This window comes from Ambystoma mexicanum, chromosome 11 (genome assembly GCF_040938575.1).
Source record: "Ambystoma mexicanum isolate Mex_15411 chromosome 11, UKY_AmexF1_1, whole genome shotgun sequence".
Classification (NCBI taxonomy): Eukaryota; Metazoa; Chordata; class Amphibia; order Caudata; family Ambystomatidae; genus Ambystoma; species Ambystoma mexicanum.
In genome coordinates, this window is record NC_090934.1 from 727,471,254 (window position 1) to 727,487,138 (window position 15,885).

General features: G+C 48.8%; 1 protein-coding gene across 7 annotated transcripts in view; it reads right to left on the bottom strand.

Moving 5' to 3' along the window:
• The window catches only part of FAR1 (fatty acyl-CoA reductase 1), a 1,197,112-nt gene that overhangs the window by 837,418 nt on the left and 343,809 nt on the right, over positions 1 to 15,885 (bottom strand). The window lies entirely within an intron of this gene.

The window sequence follows — 15,885 nt, forward strand, 5'->3', positions numbered from 1 at the left end:
GAGGTGTCAAGACCACTAGTGTCATGCAATGATTGACGGAGTTCCGCCATCCGACTACGCCCAGACAAAAGATCATCAGGGACAACAGGAGGCACAACCACATCCTAATCAGACAATTCCTCAACCTCTGAAATATCTTGCAAAGGTTGGAAAAACTCCAATATAGGAGTAGGAACCGAATAAGGATCAAAAAGAGGCCTCAGACTTACTGAGAGCTTCCTCGGAGGTTCCACAGCCCTCCAGGGCACCTCTGGCAAATCCTCCACAAATGTCGAGGGGGCAGAGGGAATCGGCGTTGACCGAGGCGCCCACAGCGTCGACAACCTATTCCAGGGCGGAGCCCTAAGTGTGTCCCTCGACAGACACGGCGCTGACGACTTCGAGGGGGGAGCTTCGAGGGGGGAGCCTCTCCAATGGCGTTGAAGCCTTCTTCGAAGGCTTCACAGGTTCCGACGGTCTCGATGGCGACCGGGACCTAGGCCTGGCACGGCTATGGCGATCTCCCTTGTCCGATCGGGACCTCGACGGCTCCCGATGATCGCGCTGACCGCCCGAGCCCGAAGGCGTGCGAGTGGTGGACCGAGCCCGTTCCTTTCCGGCCTCTTTCAAAGGCACGGACGGAACTGTGCCTTGCGACTCGAAAATCGCTAACATCTGCCGGCGGAATGAATCCCATTCGGCCGGCGACGAAGACTTGGTGTGATAAGTCAACCGTCTAGCGGAGTCGTCCTCCGACGAAGACGGGGAAGGCGACCGGTGACGGCGCTTCCTAGAATGCCTCGACAAGGCAGAGGAATGGTGGGAACCACTCCTAGACCGAGACCCCCTGGACTTTCGCCGACACGGAGAGTCGCCCCTCGAGTCATCGGTCGAAAGTACAGCGGACTTCAACTTATGGGGCTTAGACACCCTACCTACCTTCAATTTCTTCTTGCGCTCCCGCAAGGCCTTAGACGTGAGGAACTTACACTCCTCGCAGTCAGTCACGTGGCTTCCGCCGAGGCGAGGCACCAAAAGGCAGATGTCGTGCGGGTCCGTGATGGACATCTTCGACCCGCAGTCCCGACACTTTTTAAAGCCCAACTTCGGGGAAGTAGAAGAGGACGAAGACATATTCGAAGAGAAGAATCGAGCCTGCCGTGATTCCAAAGCAAACGCGTTGCGGAAAAAACGGAACTGAGGCTACGGGCGGTGTATGTCCCTATATATATAACATCCGGTGACGTCGACCCTCGACAGAGGCCCTCAAGGGACAACGGATCGACGCAGGACGCCCTCTGCCAAAAAAATTTCCGAAGCAGCACAGCTGTGGACATTACCAGTCATAGATGTGGAATACGTCGAAGGACACAATCCACTCGAAACTATGCACATTGAGAATTCAGACTGATGCTCAAACTAATTAAAATACTTGATTGAATCAAGACAAATAACATTTCACCTAATAATCTCAAGTTTTTTTAAACAAGATGCAAATATTAACTAATTGAATTTGTATAAATAAATGACAAAATAATGTTTGAAATAACCACTGGTAGGAACACACCTCTCTCTGTGTATCAGTTATCCGGCTCAGTTTCTACCATTGCAGGGGACACCCCTCCTGTCCTCCAGCAGCAAGAAGGACAGTAGTTCGAATGAACAGTTATTAGCCAAGCCAAAAGAGAATTGTATCATAGCAAATTTAAGAGAACAAAACATTGCCAAAGCCAAGCTAGGCCAATTAAGTATCCCAGTGTTTCTAAAAACATATTGCCCATATACAACCAAGCGAATAAAAGGAACTGGCTTAAACCCACATATCTAAAGCTAAAGAATTGTAAGAGTGGCAGAGAAGCATTGCCAGCAATTGGTTAATGCAGAAGTAGGGAAACAAGAGTGGTAGGAGGGCTTCCTTGTGATTGTAGGTACTCAGGAGCGGAGCATAACCTGTATTGCATGGGGCAATCACTGGAGTGTAATAAACAGCGCCATGTGTGTTTCTTGTTTTCCCAGAAGAAATGCTTAAACTTGATGTTGTGAAGCAAGAGACATAACTAACTTGTCGTAGAAGCTAACCTTTACCACAGAAGTACTTTTAGTTGATGGTTTCTATTGTATCCTGGCAGGAGAGGACACCAGGGCAGATAACTTGGTAGTAGTAGGCCGGGCAGGTGAGTGGACCAGGTAGAAGTCATTAAAGTACTGTGGAGTGGTTAAAGGTTTTGAAGACTAAGAAGTGATAGAACCAAAAAGATGTAGTGTTCAACTGTTACAAAATCATCCTGACAAATTAATATTACTGAAGCAAGTGTTTTGTGAACTATTGCCGAATTATCCTGACAAAGACCTTTTTGTTGATCCTAATGAATTCTTGTTGTAGGAGTAGAAGAAGTTTCCTTGAGCTCTTGTCACAAGTGAAAAGAGGAAAGCCTTGTTGTATACTTGTCAAGTGCAACCAAAAGAACAGAGTTGGAACTTTATTGCAAAACAGTATTTCTTTATCCTTTTGGAATACTAGAATAGAATCCTGCTTGCTTCTGTGGGAGGGGAATTCACCCAGATTAAAAAGGAGAGACAGTTATCAGATTGTGAATCTAACTGATATATTTAATTTCTTTATCAGGTTGTTGACCGGTAAGGAACACGTTACTTACCCGTAACTGTTGTTCTCCAGCATGGGTCTGGCATGGATTCACATGCTCATGAATATTCCCTGTAGTCAGGCTGGGAATCCTCGGTAAAGAAAAAATCTGTATCAGTTTCGTTTCTGAACTGTCTTTCTTAGTAGTAACCAATCCCTGGTCTCTGGGTCATACTGCCCACAGCCAATTATTGCCCTCTCCCTAAGCCCCTCCCCTGGCAGCCATTCTCAGATTTAGTAGCACGTAAAGTGGCAGTATGACCAAGTGAAGAGCCGCAGAGGGGAAGGAGGGAGGGTTCGCATGTGAATCCATGCCAGACCCATGCTGGAGAACAACAGTTACAGGTAAGTAACTTGTTCCTTCTCCAGCATGGGGTCTGGCATGGATTCACATGCTCATGTATATAAGAATACATACCAGTACATACATGCACAACCACGGGAGGTGGCAAAAGGCTCAACATTAAGCATAACATAAACTTAACATTAAGCAACACTTACCTCCTCACCAGGCCCACCTTCAGGCGAACAGGTTGCGCAGCACTGCTTAGCCGACTCTGGAATCCCTCCTGGAATCCCGGTCGATGCAGTCGAATCTCGTGAAGGTGTGCGTCGACCACCAAGTAGCAGCACTGCAGATGTCCAGCAGAGGCACACCAGACAAGAACACCGTAGTAGCAGCGATCGCTCTGGTCGAATGGGCTCTCGGACAGCCGGGCAACGGTCGGTTGGCCAACCGATGACAGTGCATGATGCAGCCGGAGAGCCATCTGGAAATGGAAGCCTTCGAGAGAGCCTTCCCTTGGTTCACAGGTCCAAAGTTCACAAACAGCTGTGATGTCTTCCGAAAACTCTTTGTTCGGTCCACGTAGAACTTAAGCGCTCTAGCTACATCCAGCGAGTGCAAAGTCCTCTCGGCCGGCGACGGAAAGAAAACTGGCAACACCAAGGGCTCGTTAAGATGGAAATCCGACGGCACCTTGGGCATGAAAGAGGGGTGCGTCCTCAGCATCACCCTCGTATCGTGAAAAGTCAAATATGGAGGCTTGCAGGATAGGGCCTGAATCTCTCCCACGCGTTGTGCGGAGGTGATGGCCACAAGGAACGCTGTCTTCCACGACAGGAACTTCAACGGAGCCGTATGCAAAGGCTCGAATGGTGGCCCCATGAGCCTGGTCAGCACCACGTTGAGCTCCTACGCCGGGGCTGGAGCCTTCACCATCGGGAACGATCGGAACAGTTCCTTCATAAATTCCTTCACCAGTCGATGAGACCACAAGGACGCCCGTCCTGCAGTTCTGGTGTATTGGGAGATCGCTGCCAGATGTATCTTGATGGAAGCGTGAGCTAGTCCAGCTTTGGCCAGCGACAGTAGGTATGGTAGCACTTGAGGTGCCGTAATCCGTAGAGGGTTGATCTTCTGTGCACGGCACCAGACAGAGAACCTCTTCCACTTATGTCTGTAGCACTTGAGAGTTGAGGACACCCTGGCCTTTGCAAGAACCTCTCTGCAGTCAGTCGGGATATCGTGCCCTCCAAATTCTAGTGCTACAGGAGCCAGGCCTGCAAGTTCAGCGACTCCGGGTCGTGATGAAGAATGGCGCCTCCCTCTCTGGAGAGAAGATCTGCGTCTGTCGGCAGCTTGACTGGTGGGGACGCTGAGAGGTCAAGAAGGTCCGGGAACCAGATCTGTCTCGGCCTCGCCGGTGCAACGAGGATCATCCTGCATTGGGACCTCTTGAGCTGGCTGATGAGTCGAAGCAGCAGCGGCGGCAACGGAGGAAACGCATACAGGAACAAGCCGTCCCAGGGGAACGAGAAAGCATCGCCCATGCTCCTCGGCTGGGGGAACCTGCTGGTGAACCTCTGGCACTAGTTCGTCGCCGTTGCGAACAGGTCGATCTGGGGTTCGCCCCATCGTTGGAAGAGCCGATCCACCTGATCCTAGCATAGTTCCCACTCGTGGCACGAGCGCAGCTCCCTGCTGAGTGAGTCAGCAATGGTGTTTTTTATTCCTGCCAGATGGAAGGGAACCAGAAACATCCCCTGGGCCACGGCCCAGTGCCACAGATCCTGGGCCCCCTTTGATAGGTCTGGGGATCTGGTGCCTCCCTGCTTCCGGATGTAGAACATTGTGGTGGTGTTGTCGGTGAAGGTCTTCACAACCTTTCCCTTGAGGGACGGGAGGAACTACTTGAGCGCCCAGAACACGGCACGGAGCTCCAAGATGTTGATGTGGAGAGACCTCTCCTCCGGGAGCCAAAGGCCTCTTGCGTGGAGATCTCCGGTGTGTGCACCCCATCCCTCCAGGGAGGCGTCCGTCCTCACCGTCTCCTGGTGTGATGCCCGCCGTGAGGTGTGCACGGGTGCCCCACCACTGGATCGCCCGACGGAAAACCTTGTTGAGCGGGATAACGAATATCAAAGATGAGGAATACATGGGAGGACACAATCCATTCGAAATACGTTTACGGTGAGTAACGTATGCGATCTGAGGCTTGTGGATCTGCTTAGAATCACATGCTTTGCATAGATTAGTAAGCAGTGCCTGGATAAGGTGGTGGGTTATTTGAAGGTAGAGGGGCAAAAAGTTTTTTTAACACCACTTGACCCAATTGTGCGTGACTTAAACAGTAGTGTTGTGTCAAGGTATGAATGGAACTCCAAGAGGCAGCTTTATTTACAAATGGCATTTAAGGGCACATTTGCATGAAAGCTAGAGTAGCTCCTGTGCTCCGAGCTGAATTTGCTCTGGGCTTGTAAGGTAAAGTTCTCTTGACACGTGAATAACAAAGTTGGATGCATCTGGCAATCCATTTAGAGGTAGCTGATTTAGAGAAAGGATCCCCTACTCTCCCTGTGGCTAGAGACAAACAAAAAAGGTCCCCCTCCTCAGACCCCCTCTCTCCCAGAGAGATTTAGTCTTTTGGAGGGAATACGACAGCACTTCTGACATCCAAGGTATGCAGGAATTTTTTCTGCTGCATTCTTTGGGTTTTGGACGAAAGCAGAAAGTTATACAGATTGGTTTACATTGAACTTAAGAGATTAATTTTGTAGAAAAGCGTGGATGTGAGGGTAGTACCACCATATATTTGTGAATAATGATAAAAGGATCTTGCACTGAAAGGGCTTGTAGTTCACTTACTCTCCTTATTGACATAATGGCCACAAGAAAAGCAGTTTTCAATGTTAGTTATTTAAGATAGGCTTTGTGCAGTGGCTCGAAGGGGACTCCCATGAGCTTTGTGAGCACAACATTCCAGTCCCAGTCGGAAGTTGGATTAGCAACTGGTGGGTATAACTCTTTAACACCCTCCATGAATGCTTTAACTTCAGGCACTTTCCACCATGAAACTTTACTCTGTGGTGTAGGCTCAGAGTGCCGCTATGTGCACTCGTAGGATATTGAATACTAAGCCGGAGTCTAAAAAGACATGGTAAATAGTCTACTATATATAAAAGTAACTTCACGTAGTGACTAAAGTACTCATAGTCCTTAATCCCCTTTTCCTCCATCCGTGGGGGCTGTTCCCAGGCATGCGGACAGTACCGGAACCTTTGGCAACAAACCAAGTGAGCTTGCCCGTTAAATTTAGTTTAGTACACAGGGGTGTGGCCCTGGCCATAGAACCGGCCCTAGGCACACCCTCTGGCACCTCACCTCAGTCTCCTTTTGACACATCGGGCACTGGTGAACCTGGAAATGCAGTTATATTTTGCTTTTGGCCTACTAACGGGGCAAGGAGGGTGGGATGTATGGAGGAAAGGGGAACAAGGACTAGGGAGTACTCTAGTCACTTCAGTGAGTAACCTTTATGACTCATAACCCCCGTCCCCTTTCCTCCATCCTTGTGGGCGATTCCACGGAAACAAGAGAACTGGTGGAGCTGAAAAATTAGCTGGGCTCAAAGAGGTTCCTGAGAACCATCTGCCCAAACTCCGCATCCTAGGTGGCAGAAGTTGCAGAGTTGGCTGTGGAGCCAGAGGAGGCGGCTGCACCGGCGTCAGGGAGGCTTCTATGGTGCCGCTAGCATGGCGGGGAGGACTTCCTGGACTGCGTCCTTGATGATAATCCCCATCTGAGGAGACCTCATGAGGCCGAGGAAATTCGTCAGAGCACCTTCTCACTGGCCGAAGAGGTGGCTAGGGGTACCGACAGGGTAGCGGGGGACTGCTGGAGCGGCTGCGTACCCAGTCCGTATGGAAGCATGGGAAAGTTGCCCTACCCATATGAAGAGTAGGCTGTAAGCCACGTACCTGGTTGCGACCAGTCCCACCTTGATCCTCGTTCTTGGCCGAATTCGTGGAATTGGCGTCGGATGGGTGCTCCTGTCTGGCGCTGCAGCCATTTTGTCGAGCTGCCTGCCACGTGCCTGCGACGTGTTGCCCAGCCTACTGGGTCCAGCCTTGTCCAAGACTCTTGCTTGTGGATCACAAGGCCTACCCTGTTCCTCGGGTTCAGCCCGGTAGGTGTGACACCCTCGACCCAGGGGTCGGTAGAGATGCGTTTAGGCGTCCCCTCTGACGTATTGCCGGTATAAGGGCGTAGCCTCTCGGGTGTAGGCCTGGTACAAGAACCTTCCGGTCCCTCAACACTGCGTCTGAGGACCCCTCGACCCGAAGGCCGGTAGCTGTAGCAGCCTCGGTGGAAGGACCTGGGCGGTCCCTCGCACGTGGGCGAGTCCCTGGGAAGGAGTCTACCATGCAGGGTGTGCTGGAAAATATCAGCCCTACCTTGGACTTGGGACAATGCTTCACGAAGTTCTTGAGATCCTCTGGAGGCGACTTCTGGAAGAGCTCCCTCCACCTGGCTAGTCTGTTCTTCAGCTCCTTCGAGGACAGGGCGTCACACGCCGGACATGATTGCCAACCGTGGTCTGGGCCAAGGCAACATAGGCAGAGGATGTGGGGGTCTGAAGTTGGGAAGAGCCTGTTGCAGGATGGACACGTGCTGAACCCTGTAGATGTCAACATGGGCGGGGGAGAAGTGTGATGCCTGAGGTATACCTGATAGAAAAGACAACAAAAAAAAAAAAAGACAAAAGAGAAGTATCCGCGCGTGGAATTACATGGCCGAAGCCAAACCCAGGAGGCCTGGTGAATTCGGCCTGTTCCAGTCGACGCGGAAAAGGGGACCGAAGTGTGGCGCCGGAGGGCAGAGTCAGGGCAGCACATACTCCCTGGGCCGCGCCCCCGCGCGCCTCTAAATTTAAAGGGGAAGAAGGTTTTTTCTGGTGAAAAAGGTTCCGTCTCCCGTCCCTTGGAAGGGACGCCCATACAGTATGGAGGAAAGGGGACGGGACGTAAGAGTACTGAATGGAGAAAGCAGGGCTGAATAAGCCTGTAGTCAATGCCAGGCTGAGAATGTACATACTCCAGGAGGGGTTGAGGAAATAGAACTCCAAAGTAGGGTTGGAGAAACCCATAGCCCTCTGTCACAATCCATGCCCCTGACCCCCTCTGGTATAACAGCCCCCTGGCAGCAATGGGGCTAAAGCCCTTCACACTGGCCCCAAGGGCCTTAAAACTCCATCAGAAACATACATGGAGTCCGTCCTGGCGCCAGGCTCATTATCAGGAATAAAGCAATACCAGTTTTGGACCTTAATCCAACATGGAAGCCTATTACACAGCTCATTTCTTTAGAACCAAGCCATGCGGTCTAGTGTTTTGGGTGGGGCTGGGCCTGGAACTACTTTACCTGGGCTATTTAAACCACACCCAAACAGCAGAACACGCTTCGAGTTATTCTGCACTCCTGCAGCCTAACGCTCACTGTGTCCAGCTCCTGCTCATCTGCTTCTCCGGCGGCCCGATCCTGAAGCCCTAGATCCAGATTCCATTAATAACCTGGAAGAACAAAAACAGCATTAGCAAGCAAGGACACTTACCTGTGAAGTAACCTGCCTTGAATCCATCCTGCGCTTCGCTTACCTCGCCCATCTCCGGAACTCGCCGCAACCTGCAAAGATAAAGAAACAAGGACAGCATTAAGAACAATTCTTACCTGGGCAAGCAGCGAGTCCTGGCAGCACTCTGCGCTTCTTTTACCTCACCCATCTACAGGTTTCACCACAACCTGCAAGGGAGAAGGAACAAGGTCAGCATTAACAAAGAACTTACCTGGGCAAGCAGCGCTCAGTTCTCTCAACACTCCGGAACATCACCGCAACCTGTACAAAGAAGAGAAGAGAACACAGGTTAGCAATCAACACCAATAAACAGCGCAGCCTTGCGCATCAATAACTCACCGTGGTCTTCGCCATCGGCACGGCAACTCCGAGATTGCAACCATCCCAGTGAAAACAAAAAGGGACATTGTTAGGGAACAGCGTAGTGGAGCAAGACGCTGAGAAGACAGAGAAAACAGAGGGAAAGAAAGACAGAATAAAGACGGAAAAGACATAACTCACCTGGAAGACAGCAAGCAGAGTCAGAGTCACAGCCGGTCTGGACCCGACATAAGGGCACACGGACCAGTGAAGCAACTAGGTCCACGGAACGCCCGCACCAACCACGCGCCCCTGCACAGAGACGCAGGACAGAGAGTTCAACGCACAAAACCTAAGGCGCTACCCAATGTCTGGCACATAACCAAGCAGAGAGGGGTCCTTGTGGATACCAGGTGAGTGTAACACCCACCCAGTGCTGAGAATCCAAATATCCCAGGAGGGGACGAAAGCGGCAAACAAAGCAGGGATAAAGGGGCCTGTAGCACTTAAGAGACTAAGAATAGGAATACCCCACACAGGGGAGTGAGAGAATGTGTTTTTGAGAATGCCGACCAACCCAAGTCAGGAGAGCCTGTTACTTCTAACAATAAAAGATTGCATCCTGATCAATGGAATTAAGAAATAATTGTTCTAACTGCATGACAAGGACATTGTTTTGGTCAAAAGGAACAGAAAACATTTTCTGTGTGTGAACTACTACAACAGGTCAAGCCCTGAAGAAGTCTTTGGAAACTAAGACTTCTGTCTGTTCTTTTCATGGTGGTAGGGTATAGGTAACGAGAGGGTAGCTTTGGACAGTGGTAATTTGTAGGACGTCCTAACAAGCACTGTAGGGCAATCCTCTTGAATGTAGGTTTCAGAAGAGACAGTCATTCTTTTAATAAAATTTTCTTGTTCAAACAGGCCCTCTTATTTGTCTCCTATCTCTGACCTACGAGAGCAGGGACACTAACCTGTAGATGGCCTGCAGCCATAAGCTTGGTTAAGGTGTTTGGTGCCACAGTCAGCACAAAACCGAGGACCATGTACTGGTATTGGGCACCCTGTAAGGAGAGCCTCAGGAAGTAACAGTGCAGCATCCAAACTGATACCTAAAAGGGTTCTACATGTTTTCATAGATTGCAATTTAAAAAAAAAAGTCTACATTTTATTCATGCCTTTTTGGTCGTCAAGTATTCGACCAGTTTTATTTCTCTCTTCTTAAATGTGGGACTACTCTCCTATCCCATACCACCATCCCCCTACACACATACATGTATAAAGAATTGGTTGATTTCAACCAAAAGTGAACAACAAATTGCTGTCTATGAAAACAGGTACTACGATCAGGTCAGTGGGTGGAGGATCGACCGATGTGCACTAAATTGATATTGAATTTTGTTTTAGAAAGGTTCAGGTAGGACAGGTCCAGCAGGGCACACAGGTCTTCTTGGGTCCTTTTCAGCAGCATTAATAGTCTGGAAAACCTGCGACTGGGTGTGTTTGGGTTACAGAGGGTGAAGAGGTCGTCAAATTGCCCTAAACCTTCCAGAGCTTCTTCACCTTTCTAAAGAGCGCAACACAGACCCGGCATTAAAAAGAAGATCAAGATGCTGCTAAGTATTAGCCCCTGCCTACAACAGGATGCACCACAAGTCTAGTGAGATGTAGTTCTCCCAAAACTCTGTAACCCTGCCCCATCAACTCCCGACCCTTCTGGACAGGTAAAGGCATTGTTTCGCCATATCGGTTTAAGAGTTAAGGAGGAAAACAAAAAAAACAAAGTGCCCGTTTGTTGTTGGCCAGTGGTTGGTCAGTCATGGAGCAGACTGTATCGTGAAAGCCATAAAACACCTCTGAAAAAATGCATCTATCCTGCAGTTGCTGACCAGCAAATGCGGCAAGAAAGGCCAGTTCTGCTGTTTTGTTTGAGTGCCTCTGTCTGTAAACTGTTCTTGCTAAATGCTGCTCCCAACATGGCATTTTATTCAAAACAGCCAGGGAGTGACTAGATCGCTCCATTAGATCCAGCCACTTCGTACCTAGCCCCCCTCAGCCTCACACAGTGGCCATTCAGATGAGCAGGATACCAAATATGGCAGTGTGTCCCATTCCATCCGAGCCTAGACAGGTCTCAATGCCTTTTTGGGTGGTCCCCTCCCAAACCCTGAATGTTCATCCTTCACCGCCCCCCGCCCCCCCAGTGCAACCGCCATACAACCACCCTTAATAGGCAATCACCCCTAATGTCTGTCTCCTGCCACGCATGGTTATAGCGCCCCATGGGCACTCGTGTAGATTGCAACCCTCTTTGAAGCCTCCATGCAAGTCCTGACATAAGGCAGTATCTTTGTTGAATGGCTTTTTTCAGACATCCTTTGTTGCACACCGCCTATAGAATGTAGCCTTTCATGTGATTCAGTCAGCTCACCCAGAGAGGCATAGAACAGTTTGACTGTCAGTTGGTAAATCCAGTAGGTTGTCCTGGATGTCCATGCTGAATTTTGACATGAGGAGATAATCCAGGGTGTGTGCCACCATTAACTGTTGTGTCAATGTAATGCAAAGAGAATTCCATGAGATCAGACACTACTCATCAAGCATCAGTGAAACCTGCCCTAAACAAGACCTGCATATCCCCACTGAAGTAATTTTCACAATTCACTGGATCTTTCCAGAGTCTCCGATTGCAGGATACCAGCAGAGAATCAATGTTTGTTAGGGGAGAGATATATGACATTCTATGCCTCAGGATGTCTAATAATGTGTCCTTGCACAGAGCCAGAGATGCAGAGTGAGTTGAGGAAGGTTTACTCCACGTCCTTGATGCAGTGACCACAGAAAATTAGGCCTGTGGCTGTGAGGGCAGACGGATTTTCTCAGATGATTTTGGCATGTACTTCAGGTTATCACTATTGTTTACTGTGTGTCGTTTCTCACAGATCTTTCGTACCTCACGAAGGACAGATTTCTGCAGATGTTCACCTTAGCGTAGAGGCAATCCACTGACTAGCTAAAACGGAAGGACTCCCTCCTGATCAGAGGCTTCCTACGTTTGTGAAACACTTGAATGGAAGAAGGCAGCTCATCATCGTGATCATGTGGGTACGCAGTGTCTGGAGCAGGGGTCACTCATCCACTGTAGGTTATAGCCTGGCCAGATCCAGCAATGGTGCAGTGGAAGCAAAGGTAGAGGAGCAAAGACTAGTGGGGCAGCTGACTGGGGAAGAGTATGAGAAGGCGCAGGAGATTGGGGCCAGTAGACCCAACCACGGACTAAATCTGTGTGAATGAAAAGGGGACTGCTGCTGAATGCACCATGGAGTTCACCGCCTTGATAAGGTCCGCTGATTATGTTCTCCTCTCCAGGGCCATGGTCAGCTTCTGTACCTTTGGAAAGAATCGATCATCTTCTGCAGTTTGGAAGGGAAGCAACCCCATAGGTCGTCCATGGCTGCCCAGTCAACCCCCTCATGGTAGCCTGCCGTGGATTGGTGTAAAGAAGTGGCAACCACGACAGTGAAAAAATGAAGGCATGCCTGATGGCTGGTAAGGCAGCTCAGTCGACTCGAGCTACAAAAGGTCCCTTTGGTAGCTTTTAATTAATCTTTGGTATTAACAAACCCATAACCTGTCCTAGTGTGGATCTCTGAATTATTCCGAGGAGAAGACTCGAATGGTGCAAAGTGAATTGTTTTTTGAGGTGCAGGGTCCTTGTGAGGGCTGAGGACCCATTAGATCAACTTGACCTGAGGTGATTTCTCATGTTTCTGAAGAACCAAAAACCAAAAGGAAAGCATCTTTGTCCCTGGAAGGCTTCCTCTTGTAGGGAACCTTATTGAAGAGGAAAACATGTCCCGACAAACCAATGGGCAAAGGGCTGTTTATTTGTACAGTCGAAGGCAGTTGCTCAGTGCAAAGCCCATGTCTCTGCAGGTGTACCACCAATGACCAAGTGAGGAGGGTAAAGTGTTTGCCACTCGGGATATTTTCTAACGAGTAGGTGAGCTAGGCCCTAAACATGAGCACTGAGGATATCTCCCTTAACTAGGGCATAAGGGCACTGTGAGGAGTCAGAATTGTGAAGCGGACACGTTTTAGATGATACACCTCACTATCCCTACTCCGACGAGGATTTCAGGAAAACACTAACACAGGATATCTGGCCCTCAGACTTAAACATCTAATAAACAATAATATATGGCAATTCATGGCAATTCACAGTAACAATGATATTCACAGTCTTTCTTGTTAACCTGGGTGAATTCCCTTTTCCCCAGGTTTCAAGGTAAATTCTGTACCAAAGGTCAATGAAAGGAAACAAAGAAATCCGGATTTGTAATACCGTCACAATTCAGTTCCTGGCACCTTTAATGTAAAAAAAGAAAAAAAAACTCTTAACTAAAGTACAAACAGAAAAGCTCATCTTCTTGGTGAAATAAAGACTTTCCACTTCCTGAAATAGCATCAATGTCCTTTCCAGCCAAGATGCTTCGCCACAACATCTAGTTGTACAAGAAGAAATACCGCAGTTCTTTGTTAGGTTAAGGTAAACACAACTTCTGGCAATATTAATAAAGCTTGGTTAACACATAATACGTCTACTTTCTAAGATTAGGAGTCACGGTTCGTATTTTTCTCAGGATGATGTCACAGCTCTTCTACTTTCACCTTAGCAACCCTCAACTTCAAGCAACTTCTGTGAGATTTCACCAGGAGGTTCTTCTCCCCTGCGTCATAGTATTCCGCCTTCAATTGTGCTCATGAAGTATCAAATCTACTGACAACAAAATGCACCACCACAGCTTCAGTACTTTGTGACTTTAAACAGTTTTCAGATATGACCAGATTCACTTAATGGTACTTCAACACGTTCAAGTAAGCAAGGCACACGTCCTCTGAATATTCACTTTCCAGAGGGGCGGCCTCTTTGGCACTCTGGTATGTCTACAACACAGACAACCCAAAATTGCCTTTAGGACACACTTCTCTCTTCTTCCTATTAGCTTTGGCAATGTAGATTGTTTCAACTTCAAAGAACAACAAGTAGCAAGTTTCCCTTTCCCAACATTGCCTTTATCCATCTTTATTCTGTTAGCCAGAATAACTGCCCAGAAGCTGTGTTGCCACTCTTGGCATCAGGTAATGCTTGTACTTACTTGGCTTGGGCAATGCTGGTGTTCTATCTGGCTCAGTCACGCTTACACCATTCTTTGCCTCTGGGAAAGGCTGGTTTCATGTCTAATTGGGGAAACGCTTTATTCACTCTTGGCTTGGGCAATGCTTGCTCATTCTAACTTGTAATGACAATGTTCAAACACATTACTTCGATTGTTAGACTGGTAGTAAAGATTAATGATCACTTTTCCTCCCAGAATCTTTATTAGGCACACAGGACCACTCCTTTAGGTGTTTTCACAAGATTTAAGTTCAATAATAAAGTCTCAGTGTGTTTCTTCCTTACGCGAGTGAAAACGAGAATGTTTGCTTATATGCGAGTGCTACAATTCAAGTGTTCCAGCGTTAAACAATCAATGGTCGTTTGGCATCACTTTTGCTCATACCCAAGTGATTGTATTTCCGGATACTGTTGCCGGTAGTGCATGCACAAGGATTCTTGGAACGCTCGGTGAGACTCACAGGCTTCTGTATTCCTTTCTTTGCATGCAGCAGGACTTCTACGGCTTCTTGCTTCACTTTGGACCCACACCCTGCCTCGCTGAAGGGGTCTCCGGTCTGACCATGCAATTAAGGAGCCCTCTCGCTCCCGAGACCTGCGGCTTCACAGCAACCTTTGGTCACGGTCACCAGTACGCTTCCTGCTGGCCAATCTCTGCAAACAGGATGACATGGGGGAAAGCAGTGCTCCTTCACGCCTTCCGCTGCGCAACCTCTGCACATCAGAGTTTGGGGGAGCAGGACCCTCACCGGGCAAGCAGTTGAAATATGCAGGATCATAGTTCCCGGCTTCCCTTTGTTCCACTGCTGCCTGAATTGCCAACACTGTGCCTTCATCTTCCTGCTTCTACTACTGCTGCATACACTTCAGCCACAGTTCCAGCTCCATCTAATAGCCTGCAACTGAGGGGGTCTTTTAAGCCTCTCAGCTTCCCTCAGGTGAGGACTATCAGAACTAATTGCCTGACTACTGCTGCAACATCGCTCTTCAGCCCTCTTCCTCGTCCCAGTACTTATGAGACTGGTAGTCTCCAACAACAAAATGAGGCTTTCAGGATTTCTCCTGTTTGGCAAAAAGCCATTAAAACTGTGGGGTTGCAGGGAAAGTTAAACAGGGGGTTTGCCAGTCTTCCTAACCCGTTCATCCCCCCTCTCCCACCCTCCATGTAATCCACCCGCAGAACACCACCTCCAGGGTCAGGATCAGGAAGATTCTGCCTTTCCCCTGGCCACATGAGAAGGGTCCCAGGCCAGGTTTATGGAGGGGAATCATTGCAGATTCATCACAGCATGCAAAGATAATGCAAAAGCTATCCAGGACAGACTGTGATGATCCCTCCTAGGACCAGTGGCACTTGAAAAGCATGAGAGGACATGCACAGGAGAAGATCAGTTTACTCACCTTTGACAAGCTCTGGTCCTTGACAAACTGTCTTATTTCTTGCGGAGGACCATCCAAGAGCTGTTCCCAGTGCAGGAAATACTCAACTAAAGTGCAGCCAAGAGTGTATCACATAACTTGCAGCTTTTTGCAATACTCATCGAGTCGCAAAGAGAGTGTATGGGTCAGCAGCAGGGCATTTATACTTGCCGGATCTGCAACTTGATGGTTGAGTATGTGGCGCACACAGCTAACCAAACAGCATAGGTGGTAGGCAAGCAGCATGCAGAAGTATGGTTAAGAAAAAGGGGGATAAAAAAAATGAACTGCGAGCATGCAAGGTGTCCAGTCCTTCTGGTGCTAATGAAAGGACTGACAGGCAAAGTATTTGGCATGCTAAGGGATCCAACACCCCGAGCATAAGCACCAGCTTCAAATATGCTCTTGTGATTTTGCTTTGCAAAATGGTTCCAGTCCTTTGTCATCGG